This window comes from Zea mays, chromosome 6 (genome assembly GCF_902167145.1).
Source record: "Zea mays cultivar B73 chromosome 6, Zm-B73-REFERENCE-NAM-5.0, whole genome shotgun sequence".
NCBI classification, from domain to species: domain Eukaryota; kingdom Viridiplantae; phylum Streptophyta; class Magnoliopsida; order Poales; family Poaceae; genus Zea; species Zea mays.
Window position 1 is genome coordinate 69,910,726 of NC_050101.1, and position 27,935 is coordinate 69,938,660.

Consider the following 27,935-nt stretch of genomic DNA (forward strand, 5'->3'; position numbering starts at 1 on the left):
CTTCTTGAAGGCTGGACTGCGATTTCCTTTGAGCAGTTTTGTCGTGGAAGTACTGAAGATATTTGAAATCTACCTTCATCAACTTACTCCGGAATCAATCATAAGGATGGGCATCTTCGTCTGGGCCGTGAGGAGCCAAGGTTTAGAACCAAATGCAAAAAGTTTCTGCAACATACATGAGTTATTGTATGAGACAAAACCCTAGGGTAAAGAATAGTATCACAACAACTTCGGCTGCTACAGCTTCGGCTCCCGTTCTGGGTCAAGCTGCCCCGTGCAAACCTTTCGAAAGAGGTGGCCCGGTGACTGGATGACGGAGTGGTTTTACGTGAAGAATGACTTGAAATCACAGGAAGATATTAAAAGTATCATTATGTGTCCCATCTGGCAACGCTTCGGACTGCGGAGGCCGAAGGTGGAAATGAATGAAGCAGCCAAAAAATGCCAGAGAGCCTTCGGTGTTGTTTGCTCTTTTATTGGGACAAGGGATTTGGTTCAAGAACACATTGCCTTCAGGATATGGCCACTTGTGGAAAAATGGGAAATGCCGAAGGAAACCGTTAAAGAAACAGACGAAGGTGGACTAGTCAGGCTGAAATACACATTTAAATACGGAGATAGATTCGTTGAACCGGATGATGACTGGTTAAAAAGTATTGAGGCCATCAGTGATGAATTGCTTGGTGTATACTCAAAGGCCGAAGATACTGCATTATCGGCGGCCTTCGGAGGCAGAAAGAGGAAGAGGGTGAACCGAGTATTCGATGCAATTGGGTTTGTCTACCCCGACTACCGCTACCCAGCGCAGGGTCAAAAAAGAAAGAATACATCTTCTGCGAAGGAAACTGCTTCAGCCGGTCCTAGTGAACCGGCGCCGAAGAGAAAAAGGGTAAAGGTTCTCACACACCGGCCGCGTTATATCGAACCAGCCACAGTGCCTGAATTTGCCGGTGGGACCTCTTCGGCCATCGAAGCTAAAGAGCCAACTCTGCTGTCAAATATTAAAGTGTTGGCCGAAGCGCCAGCGACTGAAAAAATAGAAGAACCGAGAGCTGAAGAAATAAAGACATCAGAAGTCTTGAGTCCTTCGGCAAAAACTGAGACGACAAAAAGCCATACGGGTCCAGCAGTTACCCCTAAAAGAAAAAGGATGGTTAATGTGCTAGATGTTTTAGAGACTATCAAATCTTCAAGCACACCTCCAAAGAAAATTGTTAAAACTTCCGAAGCACACACTGAAGCCTTTGTCGCCGAAGCTTCAAAGCAACAGCCTGAAATTGAAACCGGGCTTTCAGAGCCCGCTAGGGTGAAATCCTTGGAGGCTGAAAAAACAGAAATAGCAGAACAAATTTTGGCTGAAGAAACTGGCACTGCTGCCCCCGAAGCATCTTCCAAAGTATTTGATTATATTGTACGACATGCTTCGGGGAAGAAATTATCTGAAGAAGAAAATTTTGAAGCTAATCACTATGCCCAAGAACTGAAGTATCCGAAAGGGGCCTTAGTATTCAACGGCACAGATGAAGATGACTTCTTATACTGCCTCCCAGACAACAAAGAATTATCTGTCTGCCGGGAGATGGCTAGAAGTATGGGGTTCCCGAAGCTTGAAGCTGGGCTCTGCGCTATGACGAAGGACGATCTTGCGGATAGCCTTGCATATAATAGTCTAAAGGTATTAGAATTGTATATTTGGAAATTTGTAATTTTTGAATCATTCTTTTATTCTTATATTAATTCTTTTTCATATAGGGTTTAATACTGAGCAACGCTTTGAGAGCACAAAAGAATGCCGAAGACGAGAGCTATAATATTGCTTTCAACAACCTACGAACAGAGGTTATTAAGCTGAGGAATGAATCTTTGGAAAAAGATAAGATTCTGCTTACATTGGTGGATAAAATAAAGGAAGACGAAGCTACCTCCAAGGCTCAAGCTGAAGCCCAAAAACGCGAAATTCAGGATCTTCGGAAACAGCTGGCCAGAGCTAAAGAAGAACGCATACTTGAAGAAACAAAACGAGAACTTAGTGACCAATGGGCGAATCATTTGGAAATAAATGTTGAAGAGCTTCGTGCGTCCAAGAAAAGATGTTATGACAAATCCATAGAGTGTGTTAAGAAGATAAAATCCAGCTTCGCCAGCGTTGGCGCATTCTCTAGCGAAGAAAATTTCACAAGGGGGAATCCAGAAGGTCCGATTGAATGGATCAATCATGAAGCCGAGGCCTTTGAGGAAATCTTGAATAGCCACGGAGACATATGTGCTTTTTCAGGCGCCAGGGGGATTGCTACTGTTCTGGAAAGAAAAGGTTGTGAGCATGTGAAATCTTTAGCACAATCTGAAACTGCCTTTTCTTCCGAAGATATAAAAGACCCCTCGGCCGAAGCAAGTCTTGTCGGTGGGAAATTTTTCACGGACATCTGGGACAACAGTGGCAGGGAAGTGGCCAAAGAAATTATTCAAAAAAGCGAAAAATGCATCCATGATGCTAGAAAAATAGCAGAAGCTGCTGAAAAAAGCGCAGAGCCCGAAGGGCAAATAGGTATTAACTAGTGGTTTTTATTCTGTTGTAATCTTTGATTTCAAACTTTGTTCGCGGTTTGTAATAGTAATATAGCCGTATCTTCTCTTCCCTCAGAACCTGCTGAAGCATCTCCAGGCCCCCAGCCGAAGGGGGACGATGAAATTAGAAAAATGGCTGAAGCCATCATGGACAAAGTTGTCGATCAGCTACTGAACGAAGCTACAGAAGTGGTTCTTAGGGAAGATTAAATGTCATTGTAAAAACATTTGGAATGTAACATGTGTGATACTTTGTAACTTTGAATGTAATATATAATCTATTTATGGTTCAATTCTTTACGATGCATGAAATTTTGCATACATACCGTTTTTTTAGCCTTCGGCGAAAAAACACCTTACCTTCTTTTCATGATGCTTCGTGAAGAAAATCTTTTATATATCACAAGAATTTCCATACTTCTCTGATGAAGAATATCCTAGCTTCGTGAAAACGTTCTCCGAAGCTATAAAAAAGTTTTATGTTGTCTCTCTGATGAAGCTACACTTCTTCTCAATTTATCTTGTGGCTTAGCACGATTTTCTCTTTTTCAAAACATTCTCCGAAGATCAATACTGTATCCCCTTCTTGTTCCACATGCAATATGATGTATGATGCTTATGTTATGCAAAATGATGTGATGATGTTATGTTATGCAAAATGATATTTGTGCCGAAGGTACACACATCCCTGCAGTAGAGCACACAATCTTTTTATATCAGCGCTGACTTTTCGCTGTAAGCCTCCTTTAGGAGCTTCTTCGCCTTTTACTTCAGCGAAATCAGTGTTTATTTTTCGCTGTAAGCCTCCCTTAGGAGCTTCTTCGCCTTTTACTTTCAGCGGAATCAGCGTTTATTTTTCGCTGTAAGCCTCCCTTAGGAGCTTCTTCGCCTTTTACTTTCAGCGGAATCAGTGCTTATTTTTTGCTGTAGGCTCAGAAAACTTACAATGCGCTCCCTTAGGAATGACTTTTTACTGCTTCGAATAAATTGCACTGTGTCCCTTAGAACAAGTTTTTGATAATTCAAAGGTCCTTCGTGCCACCATAAATTCTTATGCTTCGGCAACTCAAGCCTATGGAGAAGATATATTTTCATTATGGCAAAAGGCGAAACTGTTACAAGAAATTGAAAAACGATAAAAGACACTTAGACTTCCCATAATTGTTCCTTATTAACAAGAAAGTAATACTGAATGTGAAAATGCGAAAAAGACTGCTGTCGAGGTAGGATATTTGTCAGCAAATGTGCTTCGACTCTGGCACAGTGCTATTGACTGTGCGAGCTTCGGACTCCTCTCTGAAGTCCCGTTGAAGGTTAGTGTGCTGACTCCCTTCTGGCTGCTGACCTCTCTGTGTTGGTGGTGGTGGTGGAGGCTGTTGCCAAGATGCTTGGGGTTGACTTGCCGAAGCAACAGAAGTTGCAGGGTGATTGCCTACATATTCTGGAATGTAAGGCGAATGGTACGAAGCAGTGTGCATGACCTGCTTCAGCTGACTTTGTTGTGCTGCAGTTTATGCTATATCCTTTTGCTTCTGGATGGTGACATGGCACATCCTGGTGGTATGGCCCTTGTCTTCACCACAGAATAGGCAGTAAATTCTTCTTGGCTGATCCCCAAAACTTCCCCCGAAGCCCCTGTCGCCTCTGCCCCTTGGCGCTGGCGGCCGAAAAGAGCTTTACTGCTGCCCCGAAGCTTGCGAAGAGTATTGTGGCCTTTGCTGCTGGCTCCCTCTATCGTCACTTGGAGTAGAGTTGTGAATTGACCTGACGTGCCTTGGATGAAATCTTCCTCCGAAGCCCCTGGTCATTTCAGAGAACCTGAATGCCTCCTCCCTTCTTTGGCGGAAGTCATTGTCAGCTCGGATGTACTCGTCCATCTTCTGGAGCAGCTTCTCCAAAGTTTGTGGTGGCTTCCTGGCAAAGTATTGCGCTGAAGGTCCCGGCCGAAGTCCCTTAATCATGGCCTCAATGACAATTTCATTGGGCACTATTGGCGCCTGTGCCCTCAGACGCAGAAACCTTCGGACATACGCCTAAAGGTATTCTTCATGGTCCTGGGTACACTGAAATAAAGCTTGAGCAGTAACTGGCTTCGTCTGAAACCCTTGGAAGCTGGTTATCAACATATCCTTCAGCTTCTGCCATGAGGTGATTGTCCCTGGCCGAAGAGAGGAGTACCAGGTTTGAGCGACACTCTTGACGGCCATGACAAAAGACTTTGCCATGACTGCAGTATTGCCACCATACGAAGATATGGTTGCTTCATAGCTCATCAAAAATTGCTTCGGGTCTGTATGACCATCGTACATGGGGAGGTGGGGTGGCTTGTAAGACTGGGGCCATGGTGTAGCCTGCAATTCTGTTGATAGAGGAGAAGCATCATCAAAAGCAAAATTTCCATGATGGAAATCTTCATACCAGTCGTCCTCATTATAGAAGCCTTCCTGATGAAGCTCTCTGCGCGGAGGCCTTCGGTTCTGGTCATCTTGAGCAAGATGACGAACTTCTTCCGAAGCTTCATCTATTTGCCTCTGAAGGTCAGCTAGACGAGCCATCTTCTCCTTCTTTCGTTGCACCTGTTGATGGAGCATCTCCAGGTTTTGGATTTCCTGGTCCAAGTCGTCCTCCGGAGGTGTTGGACTGGTAGCCTTCCTCTTCTGGCTTCGGGCCTCCCTAAGAGAAAGGACATCCTGATTGGGGTCCAGCGGCTGCAGAGTAGCAGCCCCTGTCGCTGAAGCTTTTTTCGGCGGCATGACGAAGGTGATGCTTGCTGAAGGTGTTCAAAGCTCAAGAAATGGAAGTGAGTTCACCGGAGGTGGGCGCCAATGTTGGGGACTTGTTCTCAAATGCTATGAATTAAGAACAAGGCAACATAAAATGTTAAATATCAAAGCCCTTCGTCCTTCGAAGCATTATTTCCCTTTGGATATAATGGATTTCGGACGAAGGTTATGAAGGTCATACCTTCATAATCATAATAGAAGATAAGAGAAATTTATACACAGCAACACGGAAAATAACATGATTATTCTTAATATTATTATTAATTTATTTCTATTTACTTTACTTATATAAACAACAACAAATTACAAATGTACCTTCGACTTGAAGGAAAATAAGGGTACAAGCGTGATGCTAATGCCAAGTCAGCGTGAACAGTACGGGAGTACTGTTCATCTACTTATAGGCACGGAACGTAGCCCGTGTAAAATTACATTAATGCCCTTTACATTTATCAATAACTCTATCGTAATTCTTCGAGGTCTAATTTAATTTGGCTTTTCATCTTTAAGTCGGTTCCCCTTTCCTGCTGCCATGCCGAAGCTTTTCTACGCATAGCTTCATGATTGTTTTAACCTTCATCATGATCGCCATCGCATCTTACTCAAGCTTCGTCTTACCTGTTCACATATTTCACTTGGAAAACATTGTCAAATTATGTTTTTGAGGACCTTCGGAAGCCGAAGGCCCCCAACAAGTCCCTAATAACGACAAAAATAAAACTAGTAAATACTTTACCCAAAATAATTATCAAGAGCCCGAAGAAAAAAGTAAACACAAACCTTCAAACTAATGTATGCCAAGCAGTCTGCTAGATGGTCCTTCGGCATTAAGGATAGCCCGAGCTCAAGCTTCGGTTAACCCATGTTATCCATCATTTCTCGGCAGATGTCAATTTCCTTGTTATTAGAAAGGCAGTACATGAAATCATCTTCTTCATCGTCTCCGTACACTAGGGATCCTCGAGGATACTTCAAATCTTTAGCATAATGTTGAGCTTCAGCAATTTGCTTCTTTGTCATTTGTTTTTTCGAAGCATGGCGAATAATGAATTCAAGATCTCCGGGCGATACCGCTTCAGGTATCGGCGATGATAATTTCTCTGATAGGCTTTCTCTTACTTGCTCTATTGGCATACTTTCTGAAGGTCCAACCTTAGTGCAATCAGGAGCAATACTTTCGTCAATTGCCTTTTCCAATTCTCCAGCTTTATCTTTGGAAATCCTTATAGGAGCAGGCGTAGCCACTTTCGAAGGCCCCAGAACAGTGTCTAGAACGTTGGCCATCCTTCTTCTTTTCTTAGGAGTTACTATTGAAGCGGACGCTATCTTCAACAACTCTTGGACCATCGGAGAACTCTGTAGCTTCGAATATTGTTCTGTCTTAGAACTCTCTGTTTTTATTTTTTCAATTGAATAGTGGGAACTTCGACTGCTCTTGCAGGTGCTTTGATCATCTATTCAAAAATTCCAAAAGCAACATTAGATTAAATATACTTCGATTCAAAACAAGGAAAAAAGAAAAGTATTACCTTTGAAGCTAAGAGAGTCTCTTCAGTCGCTTTGATAGCTTCTGTCTTTGAAGCCCCTGCAGCAGGAAGTCTTGCAGACCTTTCTAAGAAATACAACTTCATCTGGTGAGTTATAACTTTTGTCCTCTTTGGCTTCGGTGCGGTGCAGGAGGTCGTTGTTGCAATTTTCCTTTTCATTCCTTGTTTCTGTGTATACCTTTCTAAGCAGTAGTCAGGATAGACAAATCCAATGACATCAAACACTCTGTTCAGCCTTCTCTTTCCACGGGCACCAAATGCAGTATTCATGGTTCATCTTTAGCCTTCGTATAAGCCCTCATCAACTCCTCACAAGTTGCTTCAATGGCTTCAAGCCATTCATGATCTGGCTCGCTGAACTGACTTCTATAGCGGTAGGTATATTTCAGGTAAACCAGGCCACCGTCACTTGAACTAGCAGTGGTTTCTTCGGCATCTCCCATTCATTAACAAGAGGCCACACTTTGAAGGTTATGTGCTCTTGGACCAAGTCTATGGTACCAATATAGCTGCACACAGTGTTGAAGGCCACCAGTCATGCTTAAACCTTATCACTATTCACGATCGAAGGCCTTCTGATGTCGAAGCGTGATTGTATGGGACACTGAATTACATCCTTCATATCCTCCCTCTGAACAAAATCATTCTTAACATAGATACACTACCTCATCCAGGATCTTGGCCACTTCTGTCGAAATGTTATGATATTGTTCCTTCCCAATCGCCTTCGTCTGGTAGGATAATTCGTGTATATTATAGAAGCAGTCGACGTCTGGGTCCAGCCCTTGGCTCCTCATCGCCCAAATGAAAACTCCAAATTTAATCAAAGCTTCAGGAGTAATCTGATGAAGGTATATTTCGAATCATTTTATCACTTCGACCAGCACCTTATGCAAGGGAAAGTGAAGACCAACCTTCATAAAACTTTTGAATACCACCACTTCGTCAGCCTCAGGAAGAGGAACAGTGTTCTATCCTCCAACCCTCACTACAGATATATCATGGAAATATTTGCCTTTCATTGCTTCAATCTGCCCTTTCTTAACAGCGGATTTTCCAAAGACAACATGACTCGGCCCCCACGACCGAAGCTCGAAAGTAATCGCGGTTACAGAATCAGCAAGCTAAACAACAAAGCCAACACAAGCTTGATAGCACAAAAAATATTTTTATTGCGACCCCCATATATATATATATATATGCAAAGCACCAATGAATGGTGGGCCCCATGATATAGAAGGTTTCGCTATTCTAGCGAAGGGAAGATATTTTTTCGGACCTTCAGCTAAAGCCCTTCATATGTTTTGCAGTCTGAATTTGTTACAAAGAAACAAACTAATACTGTGAGGAGCTACTGTTGGGGGCCTTTGTCTTCCGAAGGTCCTCAAAAACATGGCTAACCATTTGTTATCAGCATGTTACTAAGTGTTACAGGAGCTTCGTTACCAGAAAAGCTTTGGCGCATAACAATGGAAGTGCAACGAAGCAAGCTTCGTTATGTTGATGTAGGACGGCGAAGCAAGGAGAAGGTGTTGTACAACCTGCTAAGTGCAAATGACAATATTATCCCTGTGATATTTGTAAACTTTGTGTGTAATCTATGAGCGCATGAATGTAATATCGTAAGAAGCTGTATGATTGCCTAGAAATAGATGAATAGTACCCCGTACTGTTCTGAGAGCACCTAGAGGGGGTGAATAGGTGATCCTGTAAAAAATAGCTCAACAAAACAAACTTGGACTAATATTGGATTAGTGAAAGCTAAGGCCAAGTTCGAGTGAGGAGTACGAGCGGAGTAAACTTCTTCACTTAATTGCTCTTCACAAGATGAGTATTAAACTTAGGGCAATAATGTAAGTGAAGTAGATAGAGAGAGAAATCGCACAGGAATAAGGACACGTGACATAATGATTTTTATCCCATGGTTCGGTCAAGTAGAATACTTGCCTACTCCATGTTGTGGTGTCCCAATGGACGAGGGTTGCACTCAACCCCTTTCAAGTGATCCAAAGATCAACTTGAATACCACGATTCTCTTTATCTCAACAATATCCCTTCGTGAGGAATCTCTACAATTTGGAGTCTCTCATGCCTTACACAATTGATCTCAAATGAACACACAAGTAAGAAGGAACAGGAACACATGCAAGAGCGAGAGTTGCAGCAACAACACGATTACAAGACAAGAACGAGCACACAAAACAACAGAGCGGAGTTACAACTCAAAGAAGTGCTCGAATCTCTATCACAATAAACCAAATGTGTGTTTGCGAAGTCTTGGCGTTGTAGAAAGTTCAATGGGTGCTTGGTGTTGTGATCCATTTTCCTAGGGGTCCCTTTTATAGCCCCAATGCAGCTAGGAGTCGTTGGAGCTCTATTTGGAAGGCTTTGGTTGTTATCCGTCTGTGGGTGCACCAGACTATCCGGTGCACACCGGACAGTGAACAGTGCATGCACTGGGCGTGGCAGAGAATCCCCTAATTGGCTAGTTTCCGCTTCTGGGGGGCACCAGACTGCCCAGTGCGCCACTTGACCGTTGGCCCCCGACCGACGTGGCAGCTAGCCGTTGGTGGCTGGCACACCAGATTGTCCGGCGCCTCGTGCGAACGGTCCAGTGAATTATAGCCAACGCAGGTTAGAATTCCCGAGAGAGCCTAGTTGGCTGGACCGTGCACAGGACTATCCAGTGGGCGGCACCAAACCGTCTGGTGCTACATAGTCTAGCACCTTTTCTCTGTTTCTTCCTTTGTCTTCTTTTGCTTCTTTTGGACTTGACTTAGCTGAGTCCCTGGTGCTTAGACAAACATGATTAGCACACAAATCAATTAACTAAGAAATTGCTTCACGGCCACAAGATGACATACCTTGGGGTCGGATTGAAATCTAGCACACATGCATATGCTAAGCATTATATCCGGTCTATTAGCACAAAGATAAAGTAAAGAACCTATCATAGACCGGTATACCTTTTGATCAACGGACTTACCTCCCTTGTCGAGGTCCAAGTGTCCATCGGTTCCCATTGGCGTTTTCGCGGGCTTAATGTCCTTCATCCCAAACCTTTTGAGCAAGTCTTGAGTGTACTTCGTTTGGGAGATGAAGGTTCCTTCCTTGTGTTGCTTTACTTGGAATCCAAGGAAGTAGTTCAACTCACCCATCATTGACATTTCAAATTTCTGCATCATTACCTTGCTAAACTCTTCACACTACTTTCGATTAGTAGAACCAAATATTATGGCATCGACATATATTTGGAACACAAACAAATCACCATTGCAAGTCTTAGTAAAAAGAGTAGGATCCTCTTTCCTGACCTTGAAAGCATTAGAAATGAGAAAATCTCTAAGGCATGCATACCATGCTCTTGGAGCTTTCTTAAGTCCATAGAGCGCCTTAGAGAGCTTGTAAACATGGTCGGGATACCTGTCATCCTCGAAGCTAGGGGTTGTTCCACGTACACCTCCTCCTTGATTGGTCCGTTGAGGAAGACGCTTTTCACATCCATTTGAAACAACTTAAACGAGTGGTGAGCAGCATAGGCCAATAATATGTATATTGACTCAAGCCTAGCTATAGGAGCAAAAGTCTCTTCAAAATCAAACCTACGACTTGGGCATAACCTTTTGCCACAAGTCGAGCCTTGTTCCTTGTCACCACTCAGTGCTTATCTTGCTTGTTGCGGAACACCCACATGGTTCCCACAACATTTTTCTTTGGACGTGGAACCAGGCTCCATACTTCATATCTCTTGAAGTTATTGAGCTCTTCCTGCATGGCCAACACCCAGTCCGGATCCTGCAAGGCTTCTTCTACCCCGAAAGGCTCAATAGAATAAACAAAAGAGTAATTTTCACAAAAATTAGCTAAACATGAACGAGTGGTTACTCCCTTGCTAATGTCACCCAGAATCTGATCCACTGGATGATTCCTTTGGATAGTGACCCGGACTTAACTTGGAGGTGATTGTTGTACTTCTTCCTCTTTATCCTTTTCTTCATGTGCTCCCCTTGATTCATGCCTACATCTTGAGGTACCTGTTCCTCATCTTGAGTCAGGGGTTGCACCAATGTTGAGGAAGATGGTTGATCTTGTTCTTGTTGTTCATGTGGTCGCACATCACCTATTGCCATAGTTCTTATCGCGACCGTTGAAACTTCATATTCATCTACATCATCAATATCAACTTGCTCTCTTGGAGAGCCATTAGTCTCATCAAATACAACGTCACTAGAGACTTCAACTAAACTCGATGATTTGTTAAAGACCCTGTCTACCTTTGTATTTGAATCATAACCTAGTAAAAACCCTTCTACAGCTTTGGGAGCAAATTTAGAATGCCTACCTTTCTTTACCAAGATGTAGCATTTGCTCCCAAATATACGGAAATATGAAACATTGGGTTTGTTACCGATTAGTAGTTTGTAAGACATCTTCTTGAGGAGGCGATGAAGATAGAGCTGGTTTATGGCATGGCAAGCTGTATTTACAACTTCCGACCAAATCCGCTTAGGCATCTTGTACTCTCCAAGCATTGTCCTCGCCATGAAGATGAGTGTCCTGTTCTTCCTCTTTACTACACAATTTTGTTGTGATGTGTAGGGAGCAGAGAACTCATGCTTGATGCCTTCCTCCTCAAGTTACTCTTCCACTTGAAGATTCTTGAATTCAGATCCATTGTCGCTTCTGATCTTTTGCGCTCAAACTCATTTTGAGCTCTCCTTAGGAAGCGCTTTGGAGTACCTTGGGTTTCTGATTTATCCTGCAAAAAGAATACCCAAGCAAAGCAGAAAAAATCATCAACAATTACAAGACCATAATTACTTCCCCCGATGCTAAGATAAGCAACGGGCCCGAAGAGATCCATATAGAGGAGTTCCAGGGGTCTTGACGTTGTCATCACATTTTTGCCTGGATGAGTAGTTCCCACCTGCTTCACTGCCTGGCATGCTGCACAAGGTCTGTCTTTCTCAAATTAGACATCGGTTAGTTCTAACACATGTTCTCCCTTTAGAAGTTTATGAAGATTCTTCATTCCAACATGTGCTAGACGCTGGTGCCAGAGCCAACCTATATTAGTCTTAGCTATTAAACATGCATCTAGATCGGCATTTTCTTTAGTGAAATCAAGTAAATAGAGCTTGTGTAACACCCCAGTGTTACTCAGGGTTTTCCCTCAGTAATCACCTTGTGACCATTATCACATGTGAATTTATATGTATAAAATACACCAAACTTAAGGAGCTAAAACTAAGTTAAGTCCTTTTCATCTCAAGAACCATACCATAACCACATCATGCACCTCAAGTGGGGAAAATATTCAAAACCCTAGAACTACCCTAATTAAGCCATTGGAGTATCAAAAGGAAATCTAGTAAAAAGGCTATGATAAACACAAAATCATGTTTTGGACCAATTAACAAATGTGTAGTACACTAAATAATCTACAAAACATAGTAAGAAAGTTTACCAAAAAGGAGCTTGCAAAATTCTCAAATCAGCCGCTCGAGTAGGGACTTCGAATGAAAATTAGGAATTCAAATTCTGAAATCCAACCTTTCCCTAAAGATCAACCGTGTTCACCTATTTCCAAAACTCAAAACCTCATGGTCCAAATATCAAAGTGGCGCAAAATTACCTTGGACATGCCCTGACGAAGTTTGGAAACAAACCTAAGCCGTTTGACATGATCTTGGCATGGATTCGCCTCGGGACGCGGCAGCTAGACACACACGACTTGGTGACGTGACAACTCTCTGCACAAGCACGAAAACCCCTCGGCTTCCACACAAAAACGACAAAGCAACGTCGGGGGAACATATCTTACATAGTGATCTTGTCCAAATACGCAAAGATATGGAGCCTACGAGCGCTGGAACAGGGGAAGATGCAAAACACCACGTGCTCGACCATGGCTGACGCACCGGTGCATGCCCGCTCGCGCGCCCATGTCAGTCCACGCTCGATCATGCACCGCGCCCGCACCTATAAAGAGCAGCATGGTATCGGTCGTATGCCCTCGCACGCCCACACCCCGCCCGAGTCAGAGTTCACCGGAGTCCGCCACGCAAGACCGCCCACAACCACCGCCCGACCACGGCCACCGCGGCCAGCTTGCCGTAGTCGCTCCCCCGTCTAGCTAAACACGCCAGCGACTCCCCAGCACCTTCCCACAGCTTGTTGACCAGTTTAATCGAGCCCAACCGTGCCGGTGAGGCCTGCTCCCGTCCGCCACTCGACACGCGCACGGCGGCGAACGTGGACCAGCCAACCCAAGCTGCCACTGCCAAATCGAAGCTCACAGACGACTTCGCCAACGCTGGTGAAGCTCCCGGAGCCTCTCCTTGGACGCCTACACCACCAGAGGCGAATATCACCATCACCGGACCTTCCCCGCCCGCCTGTACGTGAGGACCATACGCCACCGACCTCCTCCGACCAATCACCGCCATCATCAAGCTCGTCGGAACCCCACGAGACTCCCCGAACTCTTCCCCGACGCGCTACCATCGCCGATAAGGTATAATCGCTCACCGGAGTTCCGCGGTTTACTGTTCCGGCGAGGGTGGGCGCGGGTTAAGGATGGGGAAAACCCAGGGGGTTTTTCGCACTGTCAGTCACACAAATGAATAGTGCTCTAGGGACCTAGATGTAATAAGAACGGTAAAAGAACCCAGGGGCCTCAGAGCAAATCAGTTTTTCCTTTTCATTTCGAATTAACTTTCATTTAAATAACAACAGTCAACTTCAAAAATGCAAAACTTGAGTTTTATCCACCCAAAATTGGTCAAACCAATTTTGCTATACTCTGTGAAATATGAACTATCAAATAAAAATAATAAACTCCATGTTCCTGTACTATTTTCTAGAGCTTTGAATTAAATTAGAGAACTGCCCAAAACTTAATAATGAAGAGAAAAATAGAAATACTTCTAGATTCAGCTTAAGAAAATTTATGGAGACACTCACCTAGTAGTTGCACTGTTTAAAAATAATGAACACCACAATATACAAGGCTAGGCCAGGTTTTTCTACAAAAACCCCTTTTTGCCCAAACTTTAGGAAAATGAAAAAGGAAGTAGGAAATAGAAACCAGAGGATAACCACATTTTTCCTGGTATGCCTAAGTGATGTAGTTCATGAGAAAATGTTGTTGAACCATAGTCTAGTAGAAATAATTTGCACTATCATTTATTAAAAAAAATAGAGGAAACTTTGAAAAATCATAGAGAAATAATCCGAAGGAGAAAATACCCCAACCTTAAGAATGATTGCTCTTGTGCAAAGAAGAAACTAGGAAAATTAGGAAATCTGTTGTTTGACATTTTTTCAAATAGAGTGGTAGTAGAAAGCACCACTAAGCCCTAAAACTTTGGAAAATCACCATTTATTAACCATTAGGTATCTTTGGCCAAATTTGGCATAGAGTCATATTCATTGCACCTAAACCCCAGCAAAAATAACCCTTAGGGTAGAATCCACTCCTAAATAAGAGTTGTAGTTCAAAGTACCCCCCTCTACCCTAGGTTTTAATATTTTTGTACAGATAAAACCATCCTCATTTTAGGCCTCAATTTTTGAGACCGAATTATGTGAGCCAGTGAGAAGCCACTGTAATTTTTTGCATACTTTTTGGAAATTTTTAAAGCAATGTTGTAGTTCAAACCCACTCTAAAAACATAAGTAGAAAAAGAAAAAAAAAGAGAATTTGTAGAAGTGACAATTCTTAACCATAATAACATCAGCAAGATCTTGTTAAGATTTTCACTAAGACATTAAAGGTAAATGGAGTACTAAATTAATCTAACCACCTAAACCTTGATCGCACCCAATTCTAAATGGCTAAGTACACCACTAAAACCTCCAATAGTAATATTAAGCTTTAGCTCACTAACTTAATCATTTCACCATGCATCATCATTACTAAATCGCATATCATGGCGTACATGTACCTTATTCATTGCATTTATTAGAGTGCAACATCGCTGATGGAGAGTACATGCTCATTCCCGAGCAAGGAGTTGCCCAAGAGGAAGTCCAGGAGCTAGCTCCAGAGCCTGCCACCGAGGACCTCCTTGCAGCCTTAGCTTTTGAAGGCAAGCCCTGGTTTTATGCATAACCGTTTATATATGCTATTTTACTACATTAATGTTTGTAGGTTTGTAATGTGCACTTAAGTGTAGAAATTGGTTGAAATCCTAGTTGCATGAATTCAGGATTCCTTTTGAGATGGATACTAGTATGCTAGGTCGAGTAGTTGCCTTGCTAATTAGGGATCTCAGTAGAAGACGAGTGATTTTTTGAGCAATCGCTCGAGGTCAGGAATTGATTGTATTCATCTTGATAACGGGATCTTTAGATGGTTTATGGACATGGATCTAGGGTGGATGCCTTGTCCATGAGACAGGAATGGAACTAAGGATTAATGTGCGGATACCTAAGTCAAGCGTTTCAAAGTACTAAATACATATCGGAAATTATGGTGACCGATAAGCCTAGTACCTGATTGAACTTGCCCGCAGTCTTTCCCCCTCATTGGACCTGAGATGGAGTCTCCCATGCTAGCTATGGTGGGTACAAGTGCGGTCGTTGCACGGCGGCAGCCGGGGACAATTGGAGCATTGTACGCCAAGGTCGTGAGCCCTGTTCTGTTGCCAGGGAATCGATGGGGACGGTTGACGTGTGTGGGGATGGAGTGCCCCTACATGTCGTTTGTTTAGGTTTACCTTGCAAGGTTAAAACTCGATTTTTCGAATCGTCTGCTTCTCGCAGCTAATGAGACTGCTTGACCCCTTGTACTGCATCGAGTAAAAAAGTGAAATGAGGTTTCTTGAGATAACATGTTGATTGCACTAAATGATTGATACCATGTATGCTTAGAGAGGAGCAAACCTAGCTTAATTGAATATGCTAGAACTAGAAAAAGCTAAAACTATTTTTAGACTCAGCTAGTGCTTTTGGTAAACCAAACCCCTCAGCCAAACAACTTCATGGTCTAGAGGTAGAGGAGTAGACTCCTCGCATCAGGTAAGTCTAGTTGAGTATTATTAAACTCAGCCTTGCTTGTGGCATATTTTTTCAGGTATGCTACAGGATATGGTTGATGGTGTGACTTGGCCTTCCACCCTGCCACCAGGTTGGACGGTCGAGTGGGATGCCGCCTCGGCAGGAGAGGACCAGGAGGATGTAAGGCCCAAAATTTGTATAAGAAATAATAATATATATATATATATATATATGATAATATGAAGGAATGAAAGTTGCCTAGAGGGGTGAATAGGCAAGCGAAAACTTTTTCAACAAAAACTAGAAACGAACTGGGTAAAACCGGTTCAACCGGTTTGCACGAGCTCAACTAAAGAATGAGATATAAAACTGAATTGATCTCAAAATCTACCTAGTTAACTTTGGAAATAAGATGTTCTAGTTGATCCACAGGGTTCAAAGTAGTAGATCTGAGAAGGGCACTTCTCAAAATCCACACACCAAAAAGATATAAACAAATCTTCCACGGAATGGTGAGAGAACAAAGAACACAAACAAACACAATGAGCAAGAACACAAGAGACACAAGATTTATCCCGAGGTTCGGTCACACCACCAAGGTGCCCTACTTCCTCTTTGAGGCGCCCACAAAGAGCCGGGTCTCTTTCAACCCTAATCCTCCCTTTGCCGACCACAAAGGTCAAGCTCATACACTAATCTTTGCTCAAATGAGTGGGTAATACAAACTTTCTTGTGGTCTTCCACAAGATTTGGAGACTCACAAGAGACACCTAGTCGTCTAGGAGCTAGAAGCTCCAAGAGTAATGAATCCACAAAGAACTCGATGTAGTACCAAAGCTCGAATGAAGAAGAACAAGAGAGATTTGGAGATGAAGCACAAAAACCGCAGCTCTCAAACTCACTCAAAGATTTCTCTCCAAATATTTGAAATGAGAGAGGCAAGAGATGTGTGAGAGAGAGTGGGAGGTGTTCTTCAATTTAGAAATGGAGTTTGGGTCATGCTCTTGTGTGGGGGAGAGAGGTAGGAGTGAGTATATATAGGTGGGGCTCCAAAACTAGCCGTTTTTGACTTTTCTGCACAAAAACCGGTTAAACCGGTTGAACCGGTTTCCACCAGACTAAAAACCGGTTGAGTGTCCGGCTGAGCTGGTCCAAAAACCGGTTGACTGGTTTTTGAATACCAGCTGAACTAGCCTAAAAACCAGCTGAACCAGTATTTGAATACCAGCTAAACCAGCCTGAAAACCAGCTGAACTAGTATTTTCCAGAGAGCAACTTTGGCCAAGATAGACTTAAAAAGGTTGTACTACATACTTTCACTAAGGATTAACAAGGGTAAAATAGAAGTTTTAGATCAAGGATTTTGAGCTTTAGTACCAACACCAACCTTCTTTTTGGATCCCCCTTGATAGTACGATGATTCCTATACTCAAGTTAAATAAAATATAATTAAGTAAACTCCTTGAGTCATTGGTGTCTCATGTGTGATTTCTCCATGGCGTTGCTTCATAAGGATCACAAACATCTTTGTCTCACCTTTTGAAGCAAACACAAATCAAACTCTGTGACTCGTACCATTTCACCATATATGAGTTCAAATCATGGCTTCAAGTCACCTTACTCATGCATCAACATATTATAACTCTTCATAGCTGATTAGTTCATCGACTTAGTGCAAGTACTCTCTCTTCACCTTAGCCATGGTACCTCGGTCCATAAGTCGTCGCTTGGCCTTCACCTTCGGTTAGTTCCTCAAAGCCCTTTCCTTGCTATCTTCACCCTATCAAGCCATTCTTGAGTCACATCATATTGAGCATCCATTGAGAGAATCATTTCTTCGATATTGTGAACTTTGCTTGAATGTCATCTAGATATAAATGCTAAGATCAATCAAGCTCTAGTTCGATTCTCATAGAAGCATATATGGACTAATAGTAATATGGTCAGGCCAATTCATGATTCCTCATATCTCATTCACTTTGGCTTGACCAATCCTCTTAATCACTTCAACCTCTATTCTGATCATATTTATGCATAGTGATTTCTTAGGTCTTGTCCATATATTCAAACCAATATAGAGACCATATTATATCCATTTGCATTGTCTCACTGGTTATTTAACCTTGTGTTGAACCTTTGTTCACTTATCATTATACACTATTCAAGTATGTTCATCATACTGAATTTCCTGTTCAACACTTAGCAAACTTGTTAGACCTTCAAAATGTGTTGTTATCCAAATCACCAAAACTCACAAAAGGGATGAATGCACTTTCAATCTGCCCCTTTTTGGTGATTGATGACAACACATTTAAAGCTTACATAAGATTTGATAAATAAGATTTTGAATCCTATGATATAGTTTCCTCCCCCTAAATATGTGCATTTCAGAAAATACCAATTTTGTAGTCAAATGCCAAAAGCACATATTTGGGTCAAAGTATGAAGACAGCTTATATCATACTATTCATGGGGTGCACTGTGTCATAAAATAAACATGATGCTCATGACATATTATGCACTCATCAGTTTCCTACATCTTATGTTTTACTTATGATTCGACCCCCTTTTGTCAATTATTTCTCCCCCTTTTCAAAAGTCTTCTTACACTTAGTTACATAGGACTAAAGGTAAGCTTTAATGCACAATTTCTCCCCTTTGTCATAAATCTCCAAAAAGGGTACAAAGGATATAAAGGGAAGAAATTTTGATTAAGCAAGATTTAAACACGCTATCATGAAAAGGGTCCTTAGATGACACAAAAGTAATGTAGAAGTGACATGAAGTGTTGTACCTTTGTGTTTTACCTTTTCAAGGGGTTTCCAGACTTGTTGGATTTAGAATTCATTTGCACGCTCTTGTTGGTATAGTTGTGACATAAGTCCAAGATATCAAATGAAGATTGTCATACTAAATCGAAGGTGGAACTCGATACTTGGAGTCTAGACGTCACCTAGTATTTTCTTATCACAACAAGAGGCAACATGAAAATTGCACAAGTATGGATTCTACAGCTAGTGATCATGTACGAAAAATATCAATTGAAAACCACCAATTGATACAATTTGTTAGATAAGTAGATCACTAATTGCATATTACACTAAGTTCTCCTCAATATTTATTGCACACATATATATGAATTCAATTGATACCAGTTGAGAGTACTTATTTGTAATTTAAAGTAAAGTACTTATTTGTAATTTAAAGTACCATTGGCATAAAATGAGTATCAATTGAACATAATCATGCAACATAAGAAATATGTGCGCTATTTAATCAATTAAGTTCTAGACAGGAGAATTTATAAGCTATGCTACTTCAGATATTTGCAATCCAAAAGGATGTGATACATATTTACCAATTTTAGATGACGTTGGAGTAGCATATACAAGAGAAACTCATTCTCTTATGAAATGTATAAAGATACATTTCTAAGAGCAAATAATCTTTGATACCCATCAAAATTTACAGTGGAAGCGATTGTCTTTGCCCGAAAATTCTTTTCTAATTTGAGACTACACACATAATAGACTTGAAAATGAAGTTTATCTCAAAGATTCAAATTATAGACCATTCTCCCCCTAAATATATGCATGCAAGTGATGAATACTTGTTTAGCTTATGCACTTGGACTTGTGAGGCCCAGGGATTAAGTTCTACAATTTGAACCTTGGTACAAATAAAGTATGAAAATGTGAAATTGTACCAATTGAAGGAATTACTCATAATCAAAAGGTATACTAATAGACATGATATGCAATATTTTAAGCCAAGATTCTTGAGAAGTTAGCATATTTGACTCATACCTCACTAAGATGACTTAATACTAACTTATGATATCACCACAAGAGGTATTAATCAAATATCTAGAGATTCTTTAATCATCACCACAAGTGCAACTTTATGGTGGGACTTAAGATATTGCATATACATTCACACACTAGCATGTAAGAGACTAGATGTACAAAGGTAATACAATAGTTCATGGAATGACACACCTTTGTTTTATGCCACATGTTCTCCATCATGATCATCAATTTTCAACTTAGTGTTTTGACAGGATTGACATTATTTTTGCACAAAGCAAGATGATTTTCATTCACTACCGGAATCAGCTTCTTTGCCATGTGTTCTAAACACACGGCAAAGGCTATTTTACACGGCAAAGCCTAGTATACGTACCTGCTGCTGGAGTGCAAAGATGTGTGCGACGCAGACGGCGACGAGCGGGCAGACGACGCGGCGCGGACGGCGGCGAGCGGGCAGACTGCGCGACGGCGGGCGGACGGCGGGCGCGACGGCTGGCAGCTCGAGCGGCGCGACGGCGGGCGGCTCGAGCGGCGCGACGGCGTGCGACGGCGGGTGGCGCAAGAACGGCGGGCGGACGGCGGGTTGGGGGCGGGCTCCGGCGGGCGCGACGGCGAGCTCCGGCGGGCGCGACGGCGGGTTGGGGGCGGGCTCGGCGAGCGACGGCGGCGCTCCGGCGGGCGACAGCGGGTTGGGGGCGGTCTCGGCGAGCGACGGCGGCGCTCCGGCGGGCGGCGGCGGGTTGGGGGCAGAGAAAGAGAGAGAGTGAGAGTGAGAGAGAGACAGGGAGTGCGGGCGTTTTTACGGTATTAAAACGTTCTTTGCCGAGTGCCCGCGATCCGGCACTCGGCAAAGATTTTTTAAAAATTAAAAAATAAACTTTGCCGAGTGCTGGATCTCGGGCACTCGGCAAAGTCGCCTTTGCCGAGTGCTGGATCTCAGGCACTCGGCAAAGTCGCCTTTGCCGAGTGCTAGCTGTAGAGCACTCGGCAAAGATGTGTTGTACAGGCTTTGCCGAGTGCCCAAGGAGAGGCACTCGGCAAAGTTGTCTTTGCCGAGTGTTAACTGGACAACACTCGGCAAAGTATTTTGTATTTTTTTTATTTTTTGCAACCAAACTTTTTGTGGTGTGTTCCTACACTATGTAGACCTACATGTATCATTTGTGGACAATTTTAACAGAGTTTTCAATCGTTAGTAGATTTAGTTCGTTTATTTGAATTTCTTCGGAAAATTTAGATTTGAACTGTAGGTCACTCGAAACTTGGAAAACCGTGCATGCAAAAATGATATTCATGTTACTTAGCATAAGTTACGGCCGATTCCAGGAGCGGACCGGAAACTTCGAGCAACATGCTCACTAAACATGGTCGTGAACTTGCCATACACATGTTTAAAAATTGTATAAAACACAAACAAAGTCAGAAAATACTGAAACTTGTTCACGTGTCATGATATCATATGTACAGGCTGCGATAAAAATTTTAGAATGTTTGGAGAAAGTTGTGGGACACTATGTGTAGAAACCTAAGAGAACTACACATGAAATCATAGAGTTTCAATGTAGTTCTCTTAGGTTTCTACACATAGGGTCCCACAACTTTCTCCAAACATTCTAAAATTTTTATCGCAGCCTGTACATATGATATCATGACACGTGAACAAGTTTCAGGATTTTCTGACTTTGTTTGTGTTTTATACAATTTTTAAACATGTGTATGGCAAGTTCACGGCCATGTTTAGTGAGCATGTTGCTCGAAGTTTCCGGTCCGCTCCTGGAATCGGTCGTAACTTATGCTAAGTAACATGAATATCATTTTTGCATTCACGGTTTTCCAAGTTTCGAGTGACCTACAGTTCAAATCTAAATTTTCCGAAGAAATTCAAATAAACGAACTAAATCTACTAACGATTGAAAACTCTGTTAAAATTGTCCACAAATGATACATGTAGGTATACATAGTGTAGGAACACACCACAAAAAGTTTGGTTGCAAAAAATAAAAAAAATAAAAATATACTTTGCCGAGTGTCCAGTTATGACACTCGGCAAAGTATGCTTTGCCGAGTGTCTGCTATGTGACACTCGGTACAGAACATCTTTGCCGAGAGCCAACGGCTGACACTCGGCAAAGACTAACGACCGTCAGCTTTGGGACGGTCGCTGACGGCCGTTTGCCGAGAGCCCCCTTTGCCGAGTGTTTGACACTCGGCAAAGTTGTCTTTGCCGAGTGTCGTTCGGTGCCGAGTGTTCAGCTCTCGGCAAAGCACGATTTGCCGAGTGCCTAACTGTACCGAGAGCGGCACTCGGCAAAGCTTTCTTTGCCGAGTGCCCGACAAAAGGCACTCGGCAAAGAAGCCCACACTCGGCAAAGCCTCGGATTCCGGTAGTGATTCATGCCCATCAGTCTTCATTACGACATGGATTGAGTAAATTTAGCATGCCAAAGGGAAACTTATCCTCTTCAAAAGATCAAGAGAAACCCATTCTTTTCAAAGAACTACACAAGTTCACTAAAAGAAAATGTTAGTATTTAAGGACACAGGATATAAAATGAGCTCCCCCTAAATGTATGCATCAGGTACTCGAATTACTTGTAACATGCACTTGATTCAATTAAGATTCTTAGAGGGGTTCATCATATATCTTGGTCAGGGCATAATAAATTTGCAACAATTGAAATCATGCTAGAGAACACATATCGTTCCTCAATAGAACTAATCCATAAGGTGACATGTGGTAAATGCTTGACCATTTTTATGGAACCATTCATCCTCATTTGATGTTCTCCAAGGTGTGAGACTCATAATGAAGGATATCATATAAATATGTCACTACATCTTCATTATTTGGTTGACAAAAAATATAACTCCCTTCTTGAATCACTGTGATCTCTTTTCTCTTTACGATTTCATCCAACCAAGTGATCATGAACTTCTTTCATCTTTTCTTGATTCGATCATACTTGATATGAGATCAATTGAAACTCAACGACTGAAACAACCAAGACTCTTATATTTGTAGATTTTGAATTCATCTTCAAAGAACTTGGGAGGACCTTGTTGAAACACTTAGAAAAGAGAGCATTAGAAACACAAGAGAGGGTTTCACAAATGATGATCCTTATATGTGGATGGCAAATGAATCATCATTATTGAAACCCAAAAGGATAGACTAAATTCCTTTAAATTAGTGCACACATATAGTTGATGTCAAAGTTATATGCACTATTGAACATTTTATATTGCAAGGAATTTAACCTATACTATGGTACATCCCACTAAGGATAGAATACTAAAACAACTGAAGGAGAGGAAGTTTTCATACCTTGGCCTCTTATCAACTTCTTACTTTAGTTGAATAGTATCCTTTAAGCTTGTGATTTATCCAATTTAAAACAAGCACCATCTCTTAACATAGATTTTCTATGGATAAACTCAACACAAGAGATGACATTAGTAGCACAAGCACTAGTTTCTTATTTAGCAACCCTTTATATGTGGAAGGCAAGCGAGTTGCTAAAATAGAGAAACCTCATAATATGGACTAAATTTCCCTTGAGCCCTCATGCACAATATATTTTGAATGACATGGATAATATGCATGGTTGTTCAATGAAGTCTAAAGGGCTGACTTAACCCATATTATGGTGAGTGTCTAATAAAGAAGAATCAAATCCAAATTAACTAGATAGAGAATATGTCACATAATTTTGGATTGTTCACCATATGATAATATTCATTCATATTTCAATTAGACCTTTATTTCATAATCAACAACTGATGTATATCCTCAAGTGCTTCTTTTCCCTTAGTGGCTACACAAGTCACAAAAGAGATAAGAATTGAAAATAATATGCACTTGAGATTCAGTTGTTACCACCCTTGCTACTATCTCCAAAGATGATTTATACATTCATTATCGAGCACCCAACTTGATCCATTAAAGGAGTGATCCTGCAAAACAAGTTTAAGCTTCATATCTTGGTACCCAATTTGAATTGGGTCCTTTGATATTAGTAGTAAGAGCCTTGAGTACCCACACAATCCTTATTGTGGCCTTTCTCTTTGTGTGGGCACCCACATATACTTGACAACCATCTTACATGGTTTCATGTCAATATTTAATCACATAGATAAAAACTAGAGTTAAGAATAAGAGCATTTTCTCCTTTTCTTAATACATTGTTGTGTTGCCATCTTGATGATGAACCTAGCTTGACCTTGGGTGCACGTAGCTTATCAAGGTTAGTCGCACAAGCATTCATATCATGAAGAGAAGTTATGCATGGAATTTACAACTTAGTGATCCAATTCAATGTGAAGCATATGGATATCGATTGAAGTAGATTTCTAAGATATCAAAATATGGGTTTCCAAAATTTAGAGAGTATGGATCACTAATTGTACCTTTTACAGTTTAAAAATCATATCCATGTAAGTGCATATGTATGTGATGAATATCAACAAAAAGATTATTATGCACTTTTAGATTTAACGATAAGGGAATTTTAAACTGCATCAAGAGTAGCTATTTAGAAAACAAAGATTACAGTCCATATGAATGAGATACAAATTTACCATTTTGGATTGTCTTAGTATAGCTTACTCAAGTGAAACTTATTCTCTATGACACAAGATATATTATGTTCTCCCACTAGATATGTGCATCAAGTATTTGAATGACTTACCACATGCACTTTCAATTTAGTTAAGAGTCTCATGAGGAGTACATTACATATCATGGTCAAGGCACGACAAATTTGCAATGAATTAACTTATCCTTAAGAATACTTACCACCAAGTAGAGCGTACCATTTGTTATACCAATTCAAAAGATCTTACTATCTGTGGTGGTGTCATCGTAGTATTCTTCTTTTCATCATTTGTAGATACTTCCTTCTTTAGCTTGTTATCTCTTTTCCTTTTAATACTAGTTGAAAAAAGAACTGTGAAAAGAGATATTAGTAGTACAAGGAAGTATTTAATGAATGGTGATCTTTAGATATGAATTGCAAACAAATCATCATTTATGAGGCATAAATTAAATTCCTTTTAAGTTAATGCACATGGAGGAGTGAATTAACAATATGCACTAATTTACAAATTTAAGCCAAAAGGAATTTAACCTTCATATTGACATTTATTTCCATAGAATATATTATTACCAATTGAAAGAATGCCACTTGAAAGGAACTACCATTGATCAACAACCAATTGAAGCAATTAGTTCCATACCTTTGTCTTGAGCATTCCTAATCTTTCTTTTAGGTGAAAAGTAACCTTTAATGCTTCTGATTTTATCAATTGAATGAGCACAGTCTCTACTTATGAATTTCCATGAAATGGCTTAAAATAGATTGCATTAGAAACACAAGCAATAGTTTCCTATTTAGCAACCTCTAGTATATGAATGACAAGAAGGTTACTAAAATAAGGAAACCTCATGATATGAACTAAATTACCTTACAAGCATCATGCATAACATCAATTGAAAAAATATGAAAGTAGCATGATTATTTAATTAAGTTTATAGGGCAAGTTTAATTCATAACATGGTGAGTGATTAATGTAGAAGACTCAAAACCAATTTAAACAAGAAGGAATACATCACATAGTATTGTATTGATCTTCTTTGAATGTTGAATGACACATTCCATTTGAGAAACACATTCTCATGTTGTGAGACTACATAAACACTTAGATAGAAACATTAGTCTCACAACTCTAGTCATATAGAGAAATCCCCTTTTTGTAAGTGCTTTAAGAATTTGAATTTCTTACTTAGCACTCTATTCATTTAAGAACATGGGATAATCCTATTTATGTCTAGGTCATGGCAATAATATGATAATAAATTTGAAATATGCTACAAGATACATACAACCAATTTAAAGCATGTAGATTGTCACAATATAAAAATATAAACTTGCAATCTACCATATGATTGGAACTTTTCCAAGGCACGGTAAAATATTTTAAGTTCATTCTCATGTACTTCATTTTTCCTATGTGGCTACAAAAGACACAAAGGAATATAATAATTAAAAACAATGTGCACTTAAGATTTAACTGTTACCATCCTTTGGATATCACTTGGTTGTAGGCCTTTTGCTTGATTCCCACAAAGGTTAATCCTTGTTCCCTACAACACAAGTTCTTGCTAGAGATAAATATGAAGTTAGTGATATAACAAATCAATTCATCTTTAGGTCAATCTTAAAGGATAGACAATGTAAGATTGATAGCTTGAGATAAGAATTGAGTTAAACTGCTCAAGCACCCCAAAGCTTCATATCATCTCTGGGTACCTGCAAAACTTATTAAGTATATTTTGGTACCCATCTCATGATGGGTCTGTTGGGGACTTGTTCTCAAATGCTATGAGTTAAGAACAAGGCAACACAGAATGTTAAAGGTTAATGCCCTTCGTCCTTCGAAGCATTATCTCCCTTGGGATATAATGATCTTCAGACGAAGGTCATGAAGGAAGTACCTTCATCATCACAGTATATGTTAATGAAAGAAGACGCATATGAGATATGAGAAATAAGATGAATAATCATATGACCTCCTAAATATAACCTTATTATATCATCATGGATGAACAAAAACAATATTGAATTACATTTGTACCTTCGGCTTGACAGAAGGCAAAAGTCCAAGCGTGACGCACGAGCGAATACAAGTCAGCGTGAACAGTACGAGGTACTGTTCATCTATTTATAGGCACAGGGCATAGCCTATGTAAAATTACATTCATGCCCTTTATGTTTACTATTGGCTCAAGGACAATCCAACGAGGACTAGATAGCCTTTTCCTCTTTAAGTCGGTTCCTTTTTCTGCCGCTGAGCCAAATCTTCCTTGCGCATAGCTTCAGAACTAGTTCAACCTTCATCCCGACCATGCTTTTTCATATTGTGTACAGCTTTATTCCGAGTCCAAAGGTTCTTGTACATATATTACACTTGGGAAACATTGTTAGTCATGTTTTTGAGGACCTTCAGAAGACGAAGGCCCCCAACAGTAGTCCCTCACAGTATTATTTTATTATAACAACGAATTCAGACTGCGACATGAATGAAGGCCTTAAGCCGAAGGTCCGAAAAAACACCTTCCCTTTGCTAGAATAGCAATAGTCAATGACATATGGGGTCCACCAAGTTGCAAAGCACTGGGCATATAAATATGAACCCACACCGGCAACTTTTGATACGCCATTTCTGCCATTTGCGTTATTTTCTCAAACTTTTTAGCTCTTGCTCACTAGCTCTCGACTGATTTTCAAGCTTTTCGAGCTTCGGTTTAAAGACGTGTTTTCACCATATCTGGGGAAAAGATGACTGAGGAAAAGAAGATGACTGAGGAGACGAAGCTAACTGAGGAGACGAAGTTGTTTGAAGAAAAGAAAGCTGCGGATCCTTTTATCGCCGAGTTTTTTAAGTCTATGTCAAAAACAAACACAGAGAAGATTACTAAAGAGATACTGGAGGGTTTGTCTAAAGATACTGATGACAGTGATAGTTATGATGTGGAGAGTGGAGATGAAGATTCTGAAGATCGGCCCTGGCGACCAAACAATGCTGTCTTCAGAAAATCGACTATTAAACAGAGTCATCTTGACAACATGAGAGGAAGGTACTTTCGTGACATGTCTATCGTGAGAGTTGGTGGAGACAACATCGTCCCTGCTCCTGAGGAAAATGAAGTTGTTATCTACCGAAGCTTTTTTAAGGCTGGTCTTCGGTTCCCTTTGAGCAAGTTTATGGTTGAAGTGCTGAAGATATACCAGATCTTCCTTCATCAGATCACCCCCAAAGCTATAATTAGGATGGGGATTTTTGTCTGGGCTGTAAGGAATCAGGGGCTAGAGCCAAGCGCGAAGTGCTTCTACAGTATGCACGAGCTTTTATATGAGACGAAGGCTACTGGCAAAGAACAGTACCACAACAACTTCAGTTGTTATGGATTTATTGCTTGCCCCAATGCAAGCCACCCGGTACCAACATTCCGGAAAAGATGGCCTGGGTCCTGGATGGGGGAGTGGTTTTACGTTAAAAATGATTTAAAGGCAAGGGAAGACATCAAAGAAATCATTCAGCGACCCATCTGGTCTCGCTTCGGCCTTCGAAGGCCGAAGGTGGAAATTGATGGCAATGTCGAAGCATGTCAGAGGGCTTTTAGCACTGTGTGTGCCTCTATTGGCACAAGGGATTTGGTTCAAGAGCAT